Here is a 24,577-nt window from a genome sequence, read left to right as displayed (position 1 = left end):
AGCAGCCAACTCGCAGTCGGAGCAGCAACGAGGCATCCCTTCGTGGGAGGCCGTGCTAACCCCAAGGCTAGCCCTGTCAGGGTTCTGCAGGCAGAGTAGCGCCGCCTTGGAGTCGCAGAAGATGGCTGCCGGTGTCGCTGGTAGTTCCTCTGCCAGTAGGTCCACAGCAAGGTGGATTCCTGCCAGCTCTGCTGCGGTGGAGCTTGCATGTCCTGGGAGATGGCACAGCTTGCTCTTTTGTAGAACCGGGGCAACGCAGGCTGCTCTGGATGAGCCAGTCTCTGGTATCACGAATCCATCGACGAAGATGTGAAGGTTGTCCCCAAGTCTCTTTTGGAGGAGAGAGGCTGCGTCTGCTGTAAGGCACATGTTGGGGAACGGCGGTTCTTCGAGACACCTGGCAGCTCCGTCGAGATAGGGATTGGTGGCCGATGTGGTGGGCGATGCTGTAGAGCGTTTGCAGGCGTGTCCCCTATGACTTCCCTATAGAGGCCACACAGCCGTCCCATGGGTGATGATGGCCGAGAGCGTAAGGCGGGTCAGGAGTGCTTGACCATCTGCGGCATGGTGTAGGCGATCAACGTGTCGTAGCCCCTGTTGCAGAAAGAGTAGTGACAGGGGCCAGGCGCCTGCCTCAGCCAAAGTTTGCGACAAACGTGCAATGACACAGCTATACATTTGAAATATAGCATTAATAGTCTAGAAACTAGCACTAATTGGAAAATACATTGCTTTTCTGCGCGGCATCAAAATTTATCATAACTTGGAGAAAACAAAAGCAACCGCAACACCACGAAAAAGAATGCCGGCCGTTTAGAAGAGTAGACAATGTATATGCGATAATTCATCGGCCATAATTAGTACGGATCTGTGCACAAATAAAAAAATACTTATTCCGCGCGTGTCATAGACATTCATTCTTCTGACAGATTTGTAAGTTTCTTCAAATACAGGTTGTTTGTGTCAATGCCTTCGTTCTAACGTGCCATTACTAAAGAATCGTGCACATCGACAACAAGTATATCACGTTTAGGTTTTTACTGATGGGCCTTGTATGTGCGTTGTACGGATCATTGACAATCGAACTGACATTGCGTTTCTTTCTTTCTTTCTTTCTTTCTTTCTTTCTTTCTTTCTTTCTTTCTTTCTTTCTTTCTTTCTTTCTTTCTTTCTTTCTTTCTATCTTTCTTTCTTTCTTTATTTCTTTCTTTCTTTCTTTCTTTCTTTCTTTTTGTTGTTGTCTAGAAAGCCTCGGAATGTTGGAACTTGTTGTGGTACCCAGAGAAGGTAGCAGTAGCACAGTTTTGAGAGGAAAAGTGAATCATACAACAACAGTTTCACCTTCTCAGGCGAAAGAAAATGAGCGCGCGGTAGCGTACCAGTAAGATATACACTCATAAAGGCGTCAAAAGTATTTAGACTGCAGGGAGCCTTCATGTGAGCTCTATTTCAGCACGAAGGCTCCTAATGTGTAACGCCATTTAATCCTGCAACTTAGCGGGATTACCAGAGTTGTGCGCAGTTGTTAACCCTTTCGGTGTCGGGTTATCGGGAGGTGACGCAACCCCAGCGTCAAGTTTGTTCTCTCAGATGCTATAAGACAAAACCAAGAGTTTAGTTATGGCTGTGCAGATATGAAAAAAAAAAACTGACACGGATGATGGCAAATGCTCTCTCGGCGTGGTCCTCACATTGCAGCCTGACAAAAGGAACGTCGTAAAGAAATGTGGCGGGACAGAAACGCGGAGAAGTACCGGTATATGTCAGTGAAGTTGAAAGGATTACTTATCATGTACTCAAGAGAAAGACAAGAAGAAGCAGAAGGACTGTAACGAGCAACTAGCTTATCCGCGTGTAGTCTGCTCTTGCGCAGCAAGAGAGTCTCCCGAACCCGTTTTAAAAATTGCGACATTCTTCTGGAAGCTGCGTCCGAGTCGGATGAACGTTGCATTGCTCACGCGCCCATGGTTGCCCACAAGTAGCATTCACAGCAACGTCGAGAGGGAAGGTCAAAGAGAACTGTTCGAAAATTAAGTCACACAAACAACTGTGTGCGAAAGATTAAACATCGCCCCGAATGCTAGCGGCACAGCAGCACCAAAGCAGCAACGTGGTTCAGCCGACTGGTGAAAGAGAAAGAAAAGAATAAATTAAAAAATAAAATAAGGCAGCGACACGGAGATGAGCCGAACTACCATGGCAACCAGAAACTCGACTCTGTTCCGTTTGTTTCTCGGTTCACCTTGCCATGACGCAGCCGTTTGACGGGCGCTTACGTAATGCCGTAACGGCAAGAAAGTGACAAGATAAAGCGGCTTTAGCGGGAAATAAGTTGCTTCTCTAACGCCATGCATGGCTTTTGTGTCCCCGTACGCCCGCTGTTGTTCTTCACTCTGCCACTCCTGCGCGTCGGCTGACGTGCCAAACATGGCTGACTCTGCATTAACGAGAGCGTCCAGTCCATTCGTTTTGTTCCGAGTGCTCTGCAATTAGCGGTCACTCTTGCGCAAGAATCCTGGCCTCAGTGATGGTCCCGATTTTATGGCATTTGGCTGCCCGGCGTTGCACTCTTATGCGGGAGACACATGGTGCGATTTTCCGTGCGATCAGTCGTACGGCGCGTCGTGTGCGACTTGCCGCATGCGGCGATTCGGGACACATGGTACGAATGACCGAGCGGCGGCTAGCTCCGCCCAGAACCGGCGCCCCTGCGTGGAAGTTTGGAATGCTGCATAACTTCGAACAGAAAGTGAAAGCAAACGTATTTGCACAGCTCTCTTGTTTGGAACAAACGATGACAATATAAACACGCCCATGGAAGCACTGTAGACGTGTTTCCACAAGGCCGCGTTAGCAGTAACGGCTCCTTTGACAGCCGCCGATGGCTGTGCCGGCAGGCACAGCTCGCTCGGCCACCGAATCCGACACCGGTGGCGCTTGTGACACGATCGCCGATCGCTTGCAGCTCGTAAAACGAAGCGTCTATGTTAGTCGGCACAACGTGTACGCAGTTATCCTACGCTTATATTGCAGCACATTTGATTTCATTGGCGCCGACAGAAGCGAACGAGCATGCCAGGCGAGCTTGCGATCGCTGGGAGACCGTGTAGGCCTAGCTCGCCGGCCGTCTATCCGAGGCCGAGGGCCCATGCCGATGCGTCCGCAGCTCGTAATTAAGCGCCTAAATTCATCAGCACAATCAATGCTTGAACATTTATGTTTTTCTTAAGTGAAAATACGGTTAGTTTTCTCGGTGCCGTTAGTAGCGATGAGTAAACACGCCACTCAGGCGAGCCGCTTCGTATAGACGATTGCTGGCGCATCTGCGCTGACGGCGTCCGTTTACTATATCGCACGACGTTTCATAACATGCACTCTTTTGAGGCCACTTTATTCTATAAGTTATATCGTGTCAGAAACAAATTGCTGCTTATTTATGTGCCGCCGTCAGCGGCGAAAGAGGCCCTCGTTTCGACCAGGGAGAAAAAAAACAGACATGATCGGAGCGGCGAGGCGCTCGCTCGCCGGCTCCGCCCCGTCGGGTCTATGACGTGGCCGTGACGTTCGCGCTACCTGCGCTGTCATTGGCTGCGGTCGCCCGACCGATGCGGCGGTCGCACGAGAATATTCAGCAAGTTGGTCGCATGCGCGGCGTGCGATTCGGCGCCGCGTGCGAGGGATTTGGTTGAGAACCTGTTGAGTGCGGCTGCCGGTGCGAATGGTCGTACGACCGATCGCACCCAAAATCGCACCATGTGTCTCCCGCATTAAGCGTGCGAGCGCATCACTTCTCATCCCTATCGTTTTTTTTCCTTTCCGCTGCGCCGTCGCCGCCGGTGTCGACGTTGTCGTGCTGTCCCGCTATCGACGGCGCATGCGCATCCCTTCATAGTATCTGCAGAGGAGCAAGGCGCGTTTGGCTTCAAGAACGACGCAGTGAAGTGGACGCGCAGTCTACGCTCCGCCGGTCTTGACGCGGAACTGGTGATGGCCTTTCCAAAAACTAAAAAAAAGGGGGTGAGGGACTGGGGGGGGCGTTACGTAACACCTGTACACAAGGCGTGTCTGCACCGTATATTCGCCTGAACGGGGCCAACGCGAAGGACTTCCGTGTGTAAAATCAAACGCACAGAATCGCGACAGCTCCCTGCGTGTAGTGCTCGAGAGGACATATAGCGCACTCAATCTGCTATTGCAGATTCTACACACTTCTAGGGACTGTCTTGAAACTCGGCGCAGATTGTATAGTACCTTAAAAATTGGATCCTTCAGCTACGAACTGTGCTTGCACCATTAGACTAGTGTCCTTAGTGCATACGGTGCTACGAAGGCTCTTTGAAGTTTTCGTCTAAACCCATGCCTCAGCGAGGTAATCTTATTCCGTACGCTGTGTGTTCTGTGTGTGTTACGTCTTTGCGCTATGTCCTGTCCGTATCGTTTCATTTATCATCGCGTGAACCTTGCATGACCTACTGAGCAGTGCTGCCAGGTAAACTTCTCCAGCAGTTTCTTTAAGGAGCCTCTAATCTCAACCCTGCATAATTTGTTTTGAACAACATACTAGGGGTGTGCAAACGTGCGAAATTTTGAATACGAATATTATAGTCCCTGCTATTTGATTCGTATGTGATTCGAGAATTGACTATTGAAAGTTGTTGGATATTCTTTGGTTTCGAACCTATAAAGTATAAAAAAAGATACTTATTGTAGTGTCGATGGAGCAAAAATAACGGATATGAGGATGGTTCCGAATCATTATGTGTGAGGATAGCTGAGGCTGTTGCGCAGGGGTGCCAGTTCCTCAGAATCCGCTCGCGGCAGATAACCTCTATTGAACAGTCTCCATCCATTCAATAAAATCGGCTCGAATTCAGGCAGCCTGCACACGAATTTGCTCCGGTTTGTTACTTGGCTTGTCTCGCCACGCTTACATTCCTTTTATACAAATACAAATACAAATGCCTTTATTTCCATAAACGTACAATTTATGGGGGATTTAAGGAAAAGGTTGCTCGCAACAACTTGACGGGCCTTAAACCCGGTCTGAGGGCAGCAGCAGAAGGCACAGGCACTGATTTAGAACCGACAAAACAATACATAAGTGAAAAAAAAAACAAAGACAACGACAAATTGGCTTAGACAGTATGCCAGCAAACAGAAGTGCAATGGAGAAAAAAAAAAAAAAGAAAAACATTACAAATCATAAAAACTACGCGAATCCACAGTGTACAGTATTGTACAAAAGAAGCAGCAATAGAACAAGGTAATCATTCTAGGAAAGAATAAGACATGATTTGACAGAGGCTAATATAAAATTGAGATTTTGAAACCATATGCGCTGCTGTAGTATGACACTTCTCCCCTTCAGTGAACACATCAACAATGTACGTGGCTCTGGTAGCATGCATTTTTCTCCCATGTTTGATTATACTGTCATTACCGCGGTGCCGCGCATAATTGAAAGCAGTATGTCATGTGCAAGACCACCAGTTGTCCGGTAATGCACTTGTGAACTTCTATAACGTGCATGTTTTATACAAACCCGCCGTGGTTGCTCAGTGGCTATGGTGTTAGGCTGCTGAGCACGGAGGCCGCGGGATCGAATCCCGGCCACGGCGGCCGCATTTCGATGGGGGCGAAATGCGAAAACACCCGTGTACTTAGATTTAGGTGCACGTTAAAGAAACCCAGGTGGTCGAAATTTCCGGAGTCCTCAACTACGGCGTGCCTCATAATCAGACAGTGGTTCTGGCACGTAAAACCCCATAATTAAATTTTTTTATTGCTTTATACAACGGACTCCGCGTATACTTCACAGTTCATGCACCTTTAGAAATGAGAAGAAAAAAAAAGGAAAGCTAGGTATTCAATTTGATCCTCCGTGACCATTTATTTTGCTCTCGAATATACGTGCTCGATTGAATTCGGAAATCGCACTATAGCGAATGACGCCTCCATAGCGAATAACCTTCTTTCGGCTAATTTCGCCCGTTGTTTTGTGGTTGGCGGTAGTTCTTTTTACCGGCGATACTACGGTGCCGAGACGCAAAGCTCACGCGTGACCGAGCTGAGAGGCGAGTTCGGCGCCAAATGCCAACTAATATACGTACATCTTTGAGGTGCGCGTGCTCTCGCCCGAGAGCCCTGGGTGCGTCTGAAGTTTGAGAGGTGGCAGTACAGCCACCCACGCCGGCACCCGCCCCGTTCGACGCAACACACATTACCCGCCGTGGTTGCTCAGTGGCTATGGTGTTGTGCTGCTGAGCACGAGGTGGCGGGATCGAATCCCGGCCACGGTGGTCGCATTTCGATGGGGGCGAAATGCGAAAACACCCGTGTGCTTAGATTTAGGTGCATGCACGGTAAAGAACCCCAGGTGGTCGAAATTTGCGGAGTCCTTCACTACGGCGTGCCTCATAATCAGAAAGTGGTTTTGGCACGTAAAACCCCGTAATTAATCCATTAATTAACACACATTCTTCGAATCGGCCTTTTATGCGTACGGTCACCTAAACAACCTGCAGATGTGCCGGTTAACCGCTCTGTTCTGTGCGGAATAGCGTTGTCAAATGGCGAAAGCTAGCTCAATGTCCTCGCCTAAACAAATGTGAGCCTTCGTGCGCATCATTCGTTTAATGAAATGAATATAGGCTTCTAAAAGCCTTCGGCTAAGTTTCCTTGCATTGACAATCGTCGTTGGCATTCCTGCGCATATTTTTTTTTTAATAGACTGGGATACATAGCGCAAAAAATGACACAGGGACAAGCAGGAACGCAGGACGAGCGCTACATATTCCTACATATCTCGCTCCGTTATTTGACGCGGGAGTGTTTTGCGGCCGTTATTTCCATCGACGTCCTTTCCAAAATCTGAAACGATACCCAAGTTGTCGCTGTCCTACGTTTGTATGTATCCTGTTCTTCCTTCTCGCGTCACCGCGATGCTCTGAACGTCGAGATCGTGATCATAGCCGATCGCAGCTTCTGCGCTCACATACATTTCTATTTCTGAAGCGGAATAGGCCATCAGCCCCCCCCCCCCTTTTTTTTTTCTTTCGGAACCAGGACGCGTCAGCTTGATGAGAAAGTGCGTCATGCTCCTCTTGTCGCACCCGCATCGGGTCGCAGCATTTCAGCACCCCCCTCCCCTCCCCCACCTCCGTATTGATCTCCTGTCACCGTCGGCCAAGCAGATTTTTTTTTTTTTTTGAATGGGTCTTCCCGAACGAATGACCTAGGCCCGATGCGCACCGATGTCCGCTGAAAAATGGCTCTACCGATAAGCAGCTGCGATAAGGAAGGCGCGTTAGGCGCTAAAAGACGCCTCTGCCGCTGATAAAGGCATCGGCTTTTTGGGACAGACCGTGCGAGATGGGGCTGGGGAGAGGCCTGACGTCTAAACGTCGTTTACTGACAACGACGCTCGCAGGAACGACTTAAAAAAACACACACGCATCGCGCAGGTGCACGAGCTGACAGCAGCAATGGGAGAAGCAGAGAAAGATAAATGTGCTCGTGGTATTCTTCTGCGGCCCTGATGAGGCTTTGCAGGCATCACTTGGATGCTACTAAGCGCGGGCTTTTAAATTTTGATGCCGTTCTTTAGATTTTCCTCTGTAACGTTTTTTTTTAAAATTCATTAGCAAATACGCTAACAAACCAACTAAATTCGATTGACTGTCCACGCACGCCTGCGAAAGACGACTTTGATGTCAGAGTACCCGTGCTTCATCTCACGTTATCTTATATTTATTGAATAATTTATAGTTTGCGCAAAAGCCGGCAATAAACGTGTTCGCCAAGGTTTTTAAGTGGACCTTAATAGATCAGTAAATAAGAGAACTTATTTCGTTAACCTCCCTTTTGCCTTTACCGCGAACGTGCGATGACCCTCTGGGAGTCGAAACGTTTAGAACACGTCTCGCCTGCGTTCCTTGTCCCCAGATCCACAGCTACCGCCTGGGTTACCCCGACGCGAGCAGAAGACCATGTTGTACCGTTTGGCGCTCGACGTCGCCTTTAGTAACGCCTGCGCCTTTCTCATGGGAGCTGGGAACTGCCAATGAGGCGCATTCAGCTGTGACGAGGCACTAACACATCTCCTTGGTGTCTACCCCTATATATATATATATATATCTATCTATCTATATATATCTGAGGCGCAAGTGACGCGCGTAGGTCTTCATGGAATTGACAATTATCCTGTGTCACAAAAAAGAAAAACAAAACTAAACAAAAAGAAAAGTTCATGCACAACCACTGCACATTTTGTGATGTATGCGGAAAGAAGCTTTTGTGAAGAGTTTAGCGAAACACTGTAAAATTCTTCGTCACCCGCAACCTGTTTCTAAAGCACAGCCATTGCGGGACCACCGGGCAAAAATTAGCGAGTCGCGGAATCTCCCAACATGCGACTCCCGTGGCCTACGTGACCGCGAATTACACTGTCTGCGCTGGCGGGCCCCATTTCTTCGCGCTACCTCCGGGATCAGGCCAGTTCACTATTGCGCTATCTCCAAGACCGCGTTACTTGACGAAGATGACAGAGCATTATATCTATATATATATATATATATATATATATATATATATATATATATGTTTGTGTGTGTGTGTGTATGTGTGTGTGTGTGTGTGTGTGTGTGGAAAGACTCACTTTAATAAAGTTCTTCGGTGCTTGAAGGCATCTAATTGTTGCCCTGAGAACGTATTGGTACTGCTTGTTGATTTACTGCGTAATTCCCTGAAGGATAGAGCCAGCCATCGGCCCCACTGTAGTAGTGCAGCCGGGGCTTCGTATAAATCCGGTTGGTTGTACGAGAGCCGTCCAGAGTGAGGAGCTATTCGGCTACAACAGCAGCAACCGTGGTCAGCGACATCCGGGAGGGTTCGCCTGGAGAACTTTTGCTTTAAATGAAAAGTATGGTTATAGGCCCGTTCTTCCAAACCAACACCCCGCAGAAGGCTACATACCTGCGTGACCGCAGTCTAGGAGCCTACATAACGGACGTTCAGAACGTTGCCGTGTATTGCTGGACTGGTTACGCAGTTTGCATTCATTCGCACTTCTCTTTCTTTTTTATCCACGTTTTTATCAAATTCCCTCTATGCAGGGTAGCCATGCCACAACTACACCTATGATTGTAACCTCCCTTTCTTTTTATACGACTCCCTTATAGCGAAGTTCTCAATTGCGAGCCCTGCCGGACTTTACTGGCTGTGGCTCCTGCTGCTGGTGCTGTCTCGCCACATATGCACACGTATAACGTATAACACGTATAACACGTATAACACGTATACGCGCGTGCCAGATTCTATTCCGCCATCAAGAAACGGGACAAATGATGGTAAACGACGCCCCTGCCTTTGGCGTCGTACTTCTACCAGCATGCATCTGTCCTCGCAACTGTTTCCCCTCGACAAGCATCACCCGCCGTGGTTGCTCAGTGAATGTGGTGTTGGGCTGCTGAGCACGATGTCGCGGGATCGAATCCCGGCCACGGCGGCCGCATTTCGATGGGGGCGAAATGCGAAAAGACCCGTGTGCTTAGATTTAGGTGCACGTTAAAGAACCCCAGGTGGTCAAAATTTCCGGAGTCCTCCACTACGGCGTGCCTCATAATCAGAAAGTGGTTTTGGCACGTAAAACCCCAAATATTATTATTCGACAAGCATCACCTTCGCCCTCACGACATCTCTGCGTCAACGTCTCGAAGCGCGCATTCGTATCAACGTTTGCGTTGCCCATCGGCTTAGATTGTAAACGGTGTAGCGCACAATCACAGACACGGCGTCACAATAAGCTCGTGACCGATACGGTGCGGAAGAGAAAGGGGGGGGGGAGGGGGGAGAGGTTGACCCGAGCGAAACGCCTCGGGCCTGCTACTCTGCGCTGGGGGGAGGGATTTTGGGCACCAACACAAAGATTTCTTTACTTTACATCTAAGTAACCACTTCGCGAATGTTTCATTTGACAGTGATTCCAACACGTGCGTCATATCTGCGCAATATTTTTTTTTTCTTTTTCTTCTCTAACAGGGTCATTTCAATTTCTGCACATCGTGGAATGTGGGGAATATATTTAATGGTTGAGCTCATGCACGTTTCACGGCGCTATGCCTTTGAAAAAAAGTTAAGAAACGTACGGCAAACCCTCAAACGCCGTCCCACGTGCGTCAAGCGTGTGTTCTTATGCAGGCTCTCTAGGGGCGTCGCAAGCACAGCAGACAGCGCTAGCTTTTTGAAGGCAACAGGGCGTTTCCCAGAGGGGCGGCTGCGTGAAATGAAGCAAGTGAAAACCAAGCGATTCCAACGTCGTTCGTAGTTCGCCGCTGCGCTGTGGTATACCTCTGGTATCGAACTATACTTTTCGCGGGGTCTGGTTCTTTTTTTTTTTCATTTTTTCCCTCTTCTTCTTCTTTCTCCTTTTATTCCCTTTATCCCTTTCCCCAGCACAGGGTAGCTAGCCGGTACTTACACTGGCTAACCTCCCTGTCTTTTCTCTCCTTTGTCTCCTCCTTTCGCGGGGTCTGGGGAATTTCGATTCAGAACGGTAGACTGCCGCTCCGCGGTGTCGCTGGTGTAGCCTATTCTCCTCCTCTCGTCGCGAAGCGTCACCTCCGCCGTCCCGATTGTTTGCCCTCCCACGTCTGGAAACTGGCGGCGATGTGTGGCGTCGCCCACGGTCTGCAGATGGATGGGCGCGAATTAGCGATGCTAATGGATGGACCGCCGCAAGCGGGACAGCCGCAGGACACTGCCGGTGTCCACACGTCATTGCCAGTCTCCGTGTGGGGCACGCCATTCCCCACGCCCTCTAATGGGGGAGAGGGGGGAGGGGGGCAGGGGGGCACCGCAGAACGATCTCTAGCAGGCAAGTTGTGTGGCAGGTTGTGTCGAGACTGCATACGTGGACCCGAGGTTTTAGTCAGAGAACGTTCACGCACTGCTAAGATTTCTCCCCTTTCTCTAATTTATTGTGTTTCTTAAATTTAGTTTTATACCGAATGTTGCCTTTTCTCGCCTTACGTTATCCAGTATCAGAGATCATATACGAAGTTATAAAAGGTTAAGCACCCATACATCTTTTTGTGCTGTAAATACTCTCTCGTGCTCTTGCTGGACCGTTCATAAAGTGAGAAGCGGGAAAATTTAACGCCTTCAGTTGAGAAATCAGATGACGAGAAATCAATATTTTTACGTTGTGTCGTATAACGCCTCTAGCCGGCTAGTCACACTACAAGTCTAGCTCAGGTTCTGTGTCGTCGGCCAGTTCTGAATACTCAGATAAAGTGTACGTCACTTTCGCAAGTTGAAAAACAAAAAAAAAGTACTAAGGCAAAGAGTGATTTTTGCTAGATTGTAATTGTTTGTGATGTAGCACCAATTGTAATTACGTTAACTGCCACGCACGCAGTAATTTGCTAAAGACGGAACACAAAGCAGAAAGGAAGCACATTGCGCAAGTTTTCAAGTACCACGATTCTTATGGGGAGAAAAAGGACACCTCGAAAATTAGACGCTCTCGAACCAGAAAGAGACAGGTAACCTACGTTCTCACAAAAGGGCAGAGGGGCACGTCGGTTTGATCTACGTGCAGCCATAAGTATGTGCATGCGTGTCCGTGTCTTCTTATCTCTCAGCATGTCACCCTTTATCGCGTAATACATCTGGTGTAACGTGACAAGCCTGTATCGAGGCTGGCCTCATCAATCACCATTGCGCGTTCTCTCTCTGTCTTACATTAGGCCCGCCTAGGGAGTCCAGCGGCTATGGCAATCCGCTGCCGTGGTCGCGGTTCTGACTACCAGGCTCAGCGGCCACGTATCAATAGGGGCAACCCCCCCACCCCAAGGCAAATAAAAAGAAAAAAGGACGCTCGCGTACCTAGGTATAGGTGCACGGTAAATAAACGCAGGTATTCAATATTATTCCAGAGTTCCGCACCCTATGCCGTGCCTCTTAACCATACTGTGGTTTTGCCACGTAACACCCGGGAATTCCATTTTTTAGCAAATGTTATATGATCTTGAAAGGACGCTCTGTTGCCTCGAACAGTCTCTGTAGAAACGCTTGCGCTAACGCTATTATTTTTATTTTCTTATTGTAGGAACTTAATGCAGTAAAGAGTGATTTGAACCTTCGCAGGACCATCAGCTAGAACGTTTTGTTACACTAAAATTCAGGGCCCGTACTCACAGAGAACGTCCTTACACTTGAGCTGTTCTTAAGAATAGATGCGTGCCTATTGGGATGCCTGACATATGCTCAGCAAAGGCGGCCAGTCAATGGCAGGCAGCAACTACGAACGAAAAATATTTGCCAATTCGACCCCAGATCGCTTGGCGACTTACTGAAACAAAGAAATAGCACTTTGCGCAAGGGAGCCAAGCGCAAGTTGAAAAACAGAAGTGTGGTAGCACAGAGCAGCTTAAATGTGGCGAGTCGTTATTTACAAGCCCTACACACCGAGCCTCTAAAAGCGAGGCTGAAATGTGTCACAGCGCCAAGAGAGATAGGAGAGTGACGTCATATCCGCTTATCATGCGCTAAAATAAGAGGAATGGAAGTCACGGGAAGTCTGAGTCAGAATAGGACACTGAGGAGAAAGTAAGTCGCCTTGCTGCAGGATGGATAACAGAGGGAACGGCCAAGCGGAAGTACCCACGGCGGAAGTGCCACAGACGACTTCCGGCCATGGTAAAATTTACGAGCGCGAGTCGGGGCTGGCGGTGACCTCTTTTTTTTGTTTCTATTCTTTCTTCTTTTTTTCCTATTTTGTTTACCCGGTGGGCCCAGAAATTGAATTAAGTTTTCGTTGAGGGATAGTTTGCGCACCTACGCTCAAAACTCACTGACCAGCGCTTTCGTTCCCAGCATTTTCTGAAAGCCTAACTGCGACGCAATTTTGGACCACGTAAGAAGTCTAGGTACAGATAGCGCGTACATATTATATATAGGGCATCCTCCGTGCAAAATGACAAAGTTAAAATAAGAGTGAATGCTTAAAGAAAAACTCGCGAAAATATGCGCTTCTTGACACCGATACTGAAGCGAAAAAAACAACAAACGCAGCCATTACCGTTTGCCGGATGTGACGCGCACGACCCAGAACGTTGAAAGCCAGTGCGGTTCCTCGGCATGACCTCCGATGGCTTACAACCCAACGCGTTAAGATCGGAGGTGACGTGCTGGGAATTACGTCACATCCGCTAACCGCCAGGTGCACCCGTCGTCTGCATGGGAGCAACTTCGTCGTCTGCTAAGGCTGCTAATAAGAAAATTAGACAACTGCCAACACTCTAGCTTTGCAAAGATTGCATAAATAGTACGCGCTACTAAATTTTGCCTCATTCCACGCTTATAATTAAGACTGCAGTGTTACGAAAACTAGAGCTAGATGCAATAGCTTTGGCGTGCGCTTAACTAGTCTATTGCTTTAAAGCATATTGGCGTTGACGTATGAGGCCCCTATGCTTATTAAGTTAGCGTCGAAAGTAACCTATGAACCATAAACCTCAACAAAGAACTAACCCATACCTATAGCCTGACTAATCCGTATGCAGCGTAGCGGACATCAGGAGAAAAGTGAGACGCATGTCAAGGGAAAGCTTGACCTCAGGGGCTCCTAGTACGCGGGAATAGAAAGGAAATATAATTCCGGTCATCTTAAACTGCACCGATATTGATGAGGTTGCAGTGGGCTGTGGGAAGTAAGGAGCGCACGGTACGAATGACGTCATGAGCCGACGTTTCATTGGCAGGTTTATCGAGAGTGGTGGGCTGTAGATCACCAAGTCAGCGGCCAAACTATATACGATCGCGACTCCTTCGCGTATACTTCGTGCGGCAGGCGGTACGTCTTGCAGGAAAGCCAGCGCTCCCCTGTCTCGTGGCGAGAGGGCTTTGACTCTCGAGGACGAGGGCCAGAGAGGAAGACAATTTATTATGATAATCAAATTCACGAGGATTCTCGTTTAGACGCAATTAATACTGCATGCGCGGCTGCGATAGGGGATAATTAGGAGAGCGGTCTTGACCTGGCGCTCTCGTATATGCTAATGCCGCGTCGCTTAATCGCTGCCTCTGAAAATCGCCGGGAAGGGTATTAACATGGCGATGAGCGGTGTTCTTCGAGTAGTGTTTTCTTTTCTTTCTTTTTATTTATTCTATCTCTCTTTCTCTCTCTCTCTCTGTAGTTGTGCCGTACTGGAAAAATGACAACTTTAGCTCTCAAATATGACGCTAAGCTTCGAAGATGACCTCTGAGAAATTGTGCGATGTGTCACTCTTCCGGGACCACATAAATAGGCCAACCATTACTTTATTGAATTACGGCGCTTTGTTTCTTGGTTTATATCTTTTTTCAGTGTTCTTTTCTTAATTAAGTTCTTCCTTTCTCTCACGCCACGTAGGGGTCGCATCTTGATTCGACTTTCCTGGGAGAGAATGAAAGAAAGAAGTGGACCAAAAAAAGAAACAAGGAATTAAAGCAGGGATGCAGCACGGAAAAGGGGTCTGATTGGCTGCGGTACGCTATTGGACTATAGCCTGGCTGCCAACATTCTTTTTATCCGCTGTGTACAATAGAAGAAAAAAATTTTTGTTTGTTTTGCGGCATCCCAGTTCACATTGGGAAAAATAATGCCTGCCATATCGTTTCTAGGGCATTTAAACCTCTTCGTATAAGCACAATTACATCCACATACATGGGTGTCCTTAAATTCATTTGGCTGCCACGCGGTATGGCGGAAATTATTCGAAAACAAGCACGGAGGCCCATTTTACGGAGTTACATGCAAAATCGGCTTTCGACGTTCTTTGTACGTTATCCATCCCTCAAATAGTCGTCAGGTTGCTCGGTCCTTAACTTCACGTTCCTGAGTTTATTATTATTTTTTTTCAAGGACCGTCTTTGTTCCGGGGCATGTCCAAGGTGGATGACAAGCGTTCACACCAGACGGAGGAGCGGCGAACTTCGGACATTGCCTTCGCGTGGTGGTGGAGGTGGTGGTGGTGGTGGTGTTGAAGCAGTCGTGGTTAGCCTGGCATACATAGCCGGCAATTGTTCCGCCTGATCCTCCTTCGAGTTAAGATCAGCGGTGTGTCACCAAGTGTCGATGAGCCCCGTGTCTCGCTAGAAGGCTATCAGCAGTCGTTGCGCTCTCTTCCTGAATGCCGCGGGCCCTCCGGGGAAAACAACGTCGTCAAAGGTCCTGTGCGTAAGACTGCTCTTTTGTAGGTTGTCGACCATCGCTTTTCTTTCTGTGTCAAACTGCGGGCATAGCCAAATGAAATGGTGGAGCCCGGGTCTCATTGATGGCTGGTTAAGTGCCTCCCCGGTCCAAAGTCTCTGTAGGAAGTCGACTTTCGCCCAAGAAAGAATGCGGGGAATCGAATGAAATTGAGTTGGCACAGATGAGTCTGTATAGTAACGAGCGATACGAGCTTCAGACGCGATTGTCGAGTAGCACCTCTGACTTTCTGACAAATTGTGACTGCACGTTGTGTGACGTAGGATTGTACGGTGACACCACGTAACACTAGGAGCGCCTTTGCAGACTACGTGACAGTGCCCATAGAAACAGTTCGTGTGTGTGTGCGTGTGTGTGTGTGGGGAGGGGGGGGGGTGGCTCACTAACTTCTTTCTCATTTTTTTATCCTTTTCTCTCTCTCTCACCTATCGCATCCTGTTTCCCCTCCCCCAGTACGGTAGCGAACCGTAGATAATCTCTGGTTAAGCTCCCTGTCTTTCCTTTGCCTCTCTCTATCTCTCTCTCTGGTGCCGACGCATTGAATCATCGCTCACGAAACCTGAAGACTATAAACCCGGATTGGCGCTGACAAAAAAATAAAATATCGCGCTAATTGACAGGTTTCGTTGGCGCACATAACGACCACAGATAGCCGACAGCGAGAGCGCTGCGATTCCCTAATGGGCGGTTTGACAACAATGCCACATTGTTCAAACCACATTTGTGATTAATGACAGTGGAGGAATGACGTTATCGTTTCTTTTTTTTTTTACTCCGGATAAAAAAAGAACGTGAGCCTTCGCAAAAAAAAGGAAAATAAATTTTTCCGCAATGATGAAAGCTGTGTACTTTCGGCGCACTCAAACGGACCACATCGATCAGAGATCGACCCAAGCTCGCGGAAGCCGGCCACGAACAATCGCCCGGAGAGGAGTGTGCACTGACAGTAACAAGAAGTTTGAAAAAAAAAAGAAAGGGATAACCGCAGATAAAGGAAGTGTGGAAGGAGAATAAAGGTGGCCGGGATAGGAGGGAAGGGGGGGGGGGAATTGACTCGGAGAATTTGCGCTTGGCGCTTGAAAGGCGAGGGTGCAAGCAGCAAGTCATCAAAATAGAGATTCCCCCGTTCTACGAGTCCAAACCCTGCCCAGGCACGTTGGGAATGAAGTCACTTCATTCGGATAGCGCAGCTATTCTACACTAGTGGGTGTTATTGTGCCTTTCGAAGTAATCGAAGCAGTGAAAAGCGCGAGGGTTCTGTTTGTTCTTTTTTTTTTCTTCTGCACGGGTATATTAATTTTCTTTCGCTTTTCATTTTCTGTTGAATTTTTTTGCTGTTCCTTACGTTTGCTTGTTGTCAACAGGAAACCTGCCCGGATTTGAGAGGGGAAAAAAAAGAAGGTTGACTCGCGCCGTATTTGTTGGGTCCAACTGACGCATAAGCGCGGCTTTTTCTATGGGACGAGCGCAAATGCTGTGGCGGCCAGTGTAAACAGTCGGGCACTCTAGCCCGAAAAGAATGTCACCCGGTGAATGTGGCGACAATGGAGGACTGCGTCGAAAGGAAAGTAGCAGGCAAAATAAAAATGCGCTGCAGAACGAAAAGAATAGCTTCTTCAATTGAGTCGCGGAGACGTCTCGAGAGGCTACGATGGGGTGCCGGGCAAACGGAGCCGAGTGAGCTCTATAGAGACGATTTTATTTTAAAACGAAAGCTTTACTGGCCGCGAACTTGTGATTTCACCGTGGCCGGGCTCCGAGGAGACACATGACGTCACGCCGCGTTCATCGTCACACCGCGTTCCTCGTCGTTGCGCTCGCCTCCGCTCGCTTCGCCAGCTGCGTCGCATTCCTGATAGCATGTCGGAGGATTGAAAAGGAGAGCTCGCGTGCGCCGCAACCACAGTTGAGGCGGCAGTATGGACGGCGACAATTCTGATAAGCAGGAGAAGGCCTGGAATCGACGTCGGAACGAGATGAAGAGGAAACGAATCGCCCAGGAAACAGATGAACAGCGCGCCGAACGACTGGCTAAACGCCGCAACATTGCTAGACAACCATACTAATCTGGACTTGCAATCAAGATTAACCAACGCTAACCATGCTATGCCTTAACTTTCGCTACGTATATCCTGGCATAGACGAGCTACTCATGTTCGATTCTTCGTGCAACTCATGTTCGATTCCTGGGCGTCACCATCGACAACAAGCTGCTATGGCGTGGTGCGGTCGAAAGTGTTGTGGCTGCATCAGTGCAAAGAATCAACGCACTTCGTCGATTGGCAGGTATACGTTGGGGTAACAATCCTATATCCATGCTTAAACTGAACGCCGCACTGATAACAAGCCGCATTCTCTATCAGCTCCCTCTGATATCACCGTCATCGAGTCAATTCGAGCGCTTGGAGGCAGTGCACAGAAAGGGACTTCGCTTGGCGATGGGAGTTCCAACGGCGGCTTCAAACAAGAAAGTCACTAATGAGGCAGAGTCTCTTCCACTCCGCCTCTTGGCATCTCAGGCCTTGCTGACGCAGCTATTAAGGCTGGGCGAATCACGGGCAGGCACGGCGCTTCTCCGGCGGCTAAGAGCAAGAACTCGCTCACATTTCCATGCGGCGCTGAACACCTTCCGATTTTTAGGATTGGAATGGCCTAAACGAAGTCGCCTTGACCCGCCATGGTCTTTTCCGGACGTTACCTGCAGCCTCAATGTACCCCACCTACCGACGAAACGCACCATTTCAACTGCCGAAGCCAAGTTCATTGTGCTGGACCACTTGAGCACTGTGTTTCAAAGCCATCTACAAGTGTACACAGACGGTTCGGTGTGCGCACAAACAGATAGCTGTGCAGCGGCATTCTGCATACCATCCCTTGATGTGTCATGGTCTGGCCGACTGGATCGCGTAGTTTCCTCTACAACAGTCGAAAGTGCCGCAATCACCGCGGCTTTGCGGAAACTACGGGCCTTTTCTGCACGAGATGTCGTGGTGCTGACGGATTCCAAGTCAGCATTGCAGAGATTACATCGGGGCCTACCTCTAGAGAAATTTACAAGGCAGTCTCTGGCACTGATCGACGACCTAACGAGCAAAGGATTTAACATAAGGTTTCAGTGGATTCCATCACACGTAGGAATTGATGGGAACGAGGAAGCTGACGCTCTGGCACGCCTAGCGCTGACATCTGTCCCAAAAGTGAAAGCTCCAAAAGCTTTTCGAAACCCTAAGGGTGCAATCCGCCTTCACTTTAGAGAGATGTTCAAGAATCCACACGAATCCTGTGTGACTCATGGATTTACACGTGAACAAGCGACGCTTTTATACCGCATCAGGACCGACTCCGCGTACACCCCAGCTTGGTTATTCAAGACTGGGCTTCGCGCTTCCCCACTCTGTGTTTTCTGTGGTGACATTGGCGACATCGAACATTTCATTTGGCTGTGCCCTCAGTTTGACACGGAACGAAAAGTAATGGTTGACAACCTACAAAAAAGCGGTCTCACGCACAGGACCTTTGAAGATGTTGTTTTCCCCGGAGGGCCCACGGCATTGAGGAAGAGAGCGCAACGACTTCTGATAGCCTTCCTGCGAGACTCGGGCCTCATCGACACCTGGTGACACACCACTGATCTGAAATCGAAGGAGGATCAGGCGGAACAATTGCCGGCTATTTATGCCAGGCTAACCCCGCCTGCTTCAACATCACCACCACCACCACCACCACCACCTAGACGAGCTAAGCCACTGCCAATTTTATTGTTGCACGGGCATGCGGTCATCGATTTCGCAAACATTTTCTCAGATTTCTAAGCGGCGATGTCAAATTACTGTAGCCATGAACCGCCGGACGCATATGTGCAATAATTATGATGCATTGAGGAACAGACTGTACCGTGCGCGTCCATCTGGATGTTACAGATAGAAAACGACAGTTTTAACAACCCAAGATGGCGGCACTGAAACGCTTCCGCGTAAAATAGTCAACAGTACCTGGTGCTTAGAACGACAGAAAGCTGAGCTAGTTGGTAAGGATTCATTCTGCATTCGGCGTTCGTGTTGTCCACTTCTCTACTCTTGTGTCCTGTCTGCCGCCTCACTTCTTTTTAGTACCTGGTGGTATGCTGTGATTATGTAATTCTGGATGTACGAGGAAGTGATTGGCCCGAAGGCTGTTATTCGTTGAAAAGGGTCACCCGTTATCGTAATAGTGAGATGGATACACTTGTTCTTCCGATGCCGTAAACCATAGGCGCTAACCTTTCTGTACATAAACACATTACCATATCCGCAGAAAAAAAAGGTCGCATGGAGACTTACTTGGAAGTCTCTAACTTAGTAAAGTCGAAGAATGGACGATTTGGTTCTATACTTCCGTTCCTCCTCTTGCTACTTTATCAAAATTTACTGTTACCCGAAGTTGTCCTGCACAGCCTCTCGGGATCTGAAGAAGACAGCTGAGGAACATGTGATAGTTTTTTAGTCCGTTAACGCACACAAGGGGCGTCAGAATGATATAACTATTTATCTGTTACATGTGCCTATTTATTTTTACATCCTTTTGTATTATTATTATTATTATTATTATTATTATTATTATTATTATTATTATTATTATTATTATCTTTTTTGTGGTGACACACTGCTTCCCTCAGTGACGGGTAGCAAACCGGACGTGCGTCTGGTTAACCTCCCTGCATTTCCTGCCTCTCTCTCTCTAGGGACAGGTGCTTCACCACCTTTTCAAGTTTTTTTTGTCTTTTTTTTAGGACACTGCTCCATTAATTAATTAAAATTGTATTATGGGGTTTTACATGCCAAAACAACTTTCTGATTGTGAGGCACGCCGTAGTGGAGGACTCCGTAAATTTCGACCACCTGGGGTTCTTTAACGTGCACCTAAATCTAAGTACGCGGCTGTTTTCGCATTTCGCCCCCATCGAAATGCGGCCGCCGTGGCCTGGTTTCGATCCCGCGACCTCGTGCTCAGCAGCCTAACACCATAGCCACTGCTCTATTCAATGTGCAATGAAGTTTAGCAAGTGATGCTCAACTTTACCAATCGGGTAATGCAGTTGATAGCACCACGGAATCCGGAGTGGAGCTGTGTGCTGCGACGAACTGCTAGTTGGTGTGCATCTTTATCTCCCGCGTAGTAACAGGAGGCGCTATAGGGTGGATATATCGACGGCATGCATTTGCAAGGGTATGGACCAGCCCGTATAGTTTGCGCCATCCTGCTCCCGCTCCTTGCAAACTGGTGGCGACATCTCTCTTGGTGTCCCTGAGACGCCGCTTTCCCGCGCAGCCCTTCTCGGCTAGTCATAGCACGCGCAGCTTGGGAAGGAGCGAGCAAAGAGAGAAAGCGAGAGGGAGCGACTTAGCTTTCGTCGCCAAACACCGATAACGAAATGGCGCTGCGGCGCGCGCATAAGTAACGCTAGTCCACCACGTCGGGCAGAGAATAAGAGAAAGGAAAAAGAACGAAAAGAGAATTTATACGTAAAGACGTTGCATTATTTCGCGCCCGTTGTTTGCAAAGCGTAAACGATCGGGACCGGCGGGGAGCCGATCGCGGAAGTGGCTGAGGCGGAGGGCGCCTCGGCGACGGACCACGTGTTTCCCCTGTCTCGGCGTCGCTTATATCCGATTCGCATGCCCGCCTGTTGCGCGTCCTCTGTGTACCGTATTCACTCGGTAGTAAGAACAACGTCCGGTAATGCAGCGCAGGAATAGAGAGCTGGGTGAGTTCGGTACAACTTGAAGAAAGCTTTAGTAACAGCGCGGGAAGGACAGAGAGAGTGTAATTACGTTTAATGAGACGCTGGAGATGTTAGGAAGGACGAAGGTAAAAGAACTGTTGGGCGTCCTCTATGTACCGTATTCACTCGGCAGTAAGAACAACGTCTGGTAATACAACGCAGGAATAGAGAGCTAGGTGAGTTCGGTACAATTTTGAGAAAGCTTTAGTAACAGCGCGGGAAGGGCAGAGAGAGAGAAACGACGCTTAATGAGACGCTGGAGATGTTAGGAAGGACGAAGGAAAGAAAAAAACTAGCAAATACCAAAATAATAGTTGAGGTAAATTTATGCGATAGAACACGAGAAGCCATTTGTTTAGAGTTGTCTGAGCGTTGTTAAGCAGTGCCTGGTCACGTGCGAAGTGGTTTACACAGGGTAAACGGAGGGTTGCGTTAGCACCTGATTAAGTGAGGTCGTGAAGTCGCTGAGCGCAAACGCTTACTTGCACTTCTAACCTGCACACTGCCACCAGTTGAGGTGCAGGCCAGTGTTCGAAAAAAAGGAGCGAAAGATGATGAGAATGCACTGCTCGCCATTGAGGCATACAATATATATATATATATATATATATATATATATATATATATATATATATATATATATATATATATATATATATGTGTGTGTGTGTGTGTGTGTGTGTGTGTGTGTGTGAAAGAGTGTATACAGGAGCAAAAGCAGGACGCGCATAATCTTGCATGGCGCTGAGATTTTGTACCTTGGCGCATGATTAACAAAGTGCACTTTGCTTGGTTTTGCATTACCAGATGCATGCCCATTGCTAATACATGTATACCGGATTATTTCCAAATAAAACATGAAATTTTTGTCCCCAAGACCAAGTTTGGTCCCAGGACAAGTACAAACTTTGCTTCATCTGCAAAGCTTTCCGGCTGAGGAGACAGCGCGGGTTTTCTTGGTGTGGCCTCGTGCTCGTTGCAGTATGACGCCAAGTCGCGCTTTTGATGAATGTGCGTTCACTTTGGGCACATACGCTGAGCTCCCTGGGTTCGACAGAGAAATCCAGATGTCGTCGCCAAGTAAATGTTTGGAAAACATATAAAATGGGTGTAACATAATAAAGAGAACAACGAAGAAGGATGAGATGTCAGACGTCGGGCCTTACAGTTTGCACGAGCACTGTTACAATGTTCGAGAGAAAATGGTCACTGCGATGTGCTGGGAATCTTACCTGGCAAGTAACCTGACGATGAGCGTTAATTTCGCTTGTCGCAGTTTTCGATCTCAGCACATGGTAGACTGCTTTATATATGCCGCAGATATTCCTGTTATACATTTATCGCTGTTCCTTTTATTTCCACCCTCTCTTCATAGTCTCTCATCAATCGCACCCCCAGCCTTTAGCCCGAAAATTCTTCCATCCTCTTCGTAACATTCTTATATTTGCACCTTCCATTTTTAAAACCTCATCAACCGCAATGACGGCTTAGTAGCCGAGGCGTTTGGCTTCTCAGTACGAGGTCGCATGTTCGACTACTGGCCACGATGACGGCATTCCGCCACACCCATTAGGTCGAAGCATAATCAGGAGTCCTAGACTACGCCGTCTCTGAAGCCCACGTTTACTTTGGGGCATAAGCGGAATCTGCGTGCTAGCCTGCGTGTGTGTATGTGTGTGTGTGTGTGTGTGTGTGTGTGTGTGTGTGCCTGCGTGCGTGCGTGTATGTGTGCGTGTGTGTGTCTGTGTGTGTGTACGTGTGCGTATGCGTGATATGTGGAACCGCGCTGCCAGTGAATTAGCCTTTCCCATTGTGTTGCCGCCATGTTTAGTTTATTCTTAGCAAAGTTAGACTCTAGAACTGAACAAAGTGTCCTTAACTGCTGAGCTGATATGCAGTGCGCTTTTCGAAGATGTTCACCCGGGATCATGCTCAGCCAAGGGAAATTGCGCGCTCAGTGGAAAGGGTTCTTTCGATAATGTTCTATAGGACATCTCCGGAAGGTCACGTCGTCCCAAGTTCGGGATGTGTTTGCTTAAACGATGTGAATCGGGTACGCCGCCTTTATTTTCCCCCCTTACTAGACATCCCGCCATCTTTCGTGAAATATTGCCGAAGAGCGGGTCAACTAATAGCCGGACAAACGCGGCATGCTCCAGCAAACACTAAACCCCTTCGATCGAGGGCCCAATGTTTGCGTTGCTCGAATACGCCGGCGAAGTGTGGGCACATCCCTTCCCGTTATTGTTTCGCGTTTATTACATGAATACTCTGGCTTTTCGTCCCGTGTTCTTTCTCTTATTCCGTCTAGTGTGTGCTCACATGACAAAACGGCGCTATAGTTTATGGAGAAGCGTAGTATGTAAACGCCTAAGCCCAATGCTTGTTTTATTCTTGCTGTAGAGGCTTTATGAAATATTAGCGACGTCCGAGAAGGCGAAATGATGTTCCAGGCTGGGCAAATATTGTTGGCTTATATCTTTTTTTTTTGTAGTTGGCAACATTTGCGAATTTGTACATAAAAGAGAACCAATAAGTAAATGAATGAATGAATGAATGAATGAATGAATGAATGAATGAATGAATGAATGAATGAATGAATGAATGAATGAATGAATGAATGAATGCTGCAACAAGTATCTTAGACTAAGGTGTAATATAAAAGCTGTAGTAAAAAGAAAGCAAGGATAGTAAAGGCAGGGAGGTCAACCAGACGAGCATGCGGTTTGCTACCCTACGCTGGGGGCAAGGGAACGGAGAATAGAAGGAGGAAAAGAGGGAGTGAGTGAGCACTGAGTGCACGTGGGATGATAAACCAGAAAACTCTAAGCCGTCTCTAAAACCGGTTCACTTCAAGTACTGAACAAGTGCACGAATCAATTTTTGTACCAGTGACGGATGTGGCCGTGGTCCGAGGATCTTTGACTCAGATAACGGTCTGGAGTCCAGTCGGTTTAAATCTGTCCGAAGAGAGAAGCGTTGTACGGCGTAGGGAGGGCAGCTACGCAATAGGTGCTCGATGGTTTCCTCGAACCTACGGGATTCGCGCATAGGGTCTTGGCCATTCCCATGCGATAAGAGAATGCGTTCGTGAACGCGACTCCCAGCCACAAGCAGCACCGCAAAGTTGTTTCAAAAAAGACCACCACAGAAAAAGGCGACGGAGACGGAAAGAGCGCGAACTATGAATCCACGCAAAGTTGTTTCGCCACGGGAAACGCTAAATGACAGTTGTAGTAGCTGTAGCAAGGGGTCCGACATTCTGCCATCGGTAATTGAAGGCACTTGAACCAATGAAAGCTCGTGACTGTTTGCATGCAAGCAGACGATAGCTTCCGGACAGCGTCCGTCCCCGCCAAAGGTATTGGACGCGTCTGGGTGTGTTCGTGGGCAAAGCGGGCAGCCCTGTCAGGAAACTCGTTGCCGACGATGCCACAGTGGGGAGGAAGCCACTGGAAGATTATGTCGTGCCCGTTTCCAGATCACGTTGGTTTAGTTCCCTAATGTCGGATATCATCTGCTCGTACATTCTATGACGTAAGTCGCAAAATATGATTCGATG

General features: G+C 48.2%; 1 protein-coding gene across 1 annotated transcript in view; it reads left to right on the top strand.

Annotated features, from left to right (window-relative positions):
• Nucleotides 1–24,577, top strand: part of bma (SCY1-like protein bma) — a 550,265-nt gene that overhangs the window by 153,227 nt on the left and 372,461 nt on the right. The window lies entirely within an intron of this gene.

This window comes from Dermacentor albipictus, chromosome 6 (assembly GCF_038994185.2).
Source record: "Dermacentor albipictus isolate Rhodes 1998 colony chromosome 6, USDA_Dalb.pri_finalv2, whole genome shotgun sequence".
NCBI classification, from domain to species: Eukaryota; Metazoa; Arthropoda; class Arachnida; order Ixodida; family Ixodidae; genus Dermacentor; species Dermacentor albipictus.
This window is presented reverse-complemented; position numbering and strand designations above follow the sequence as displayed.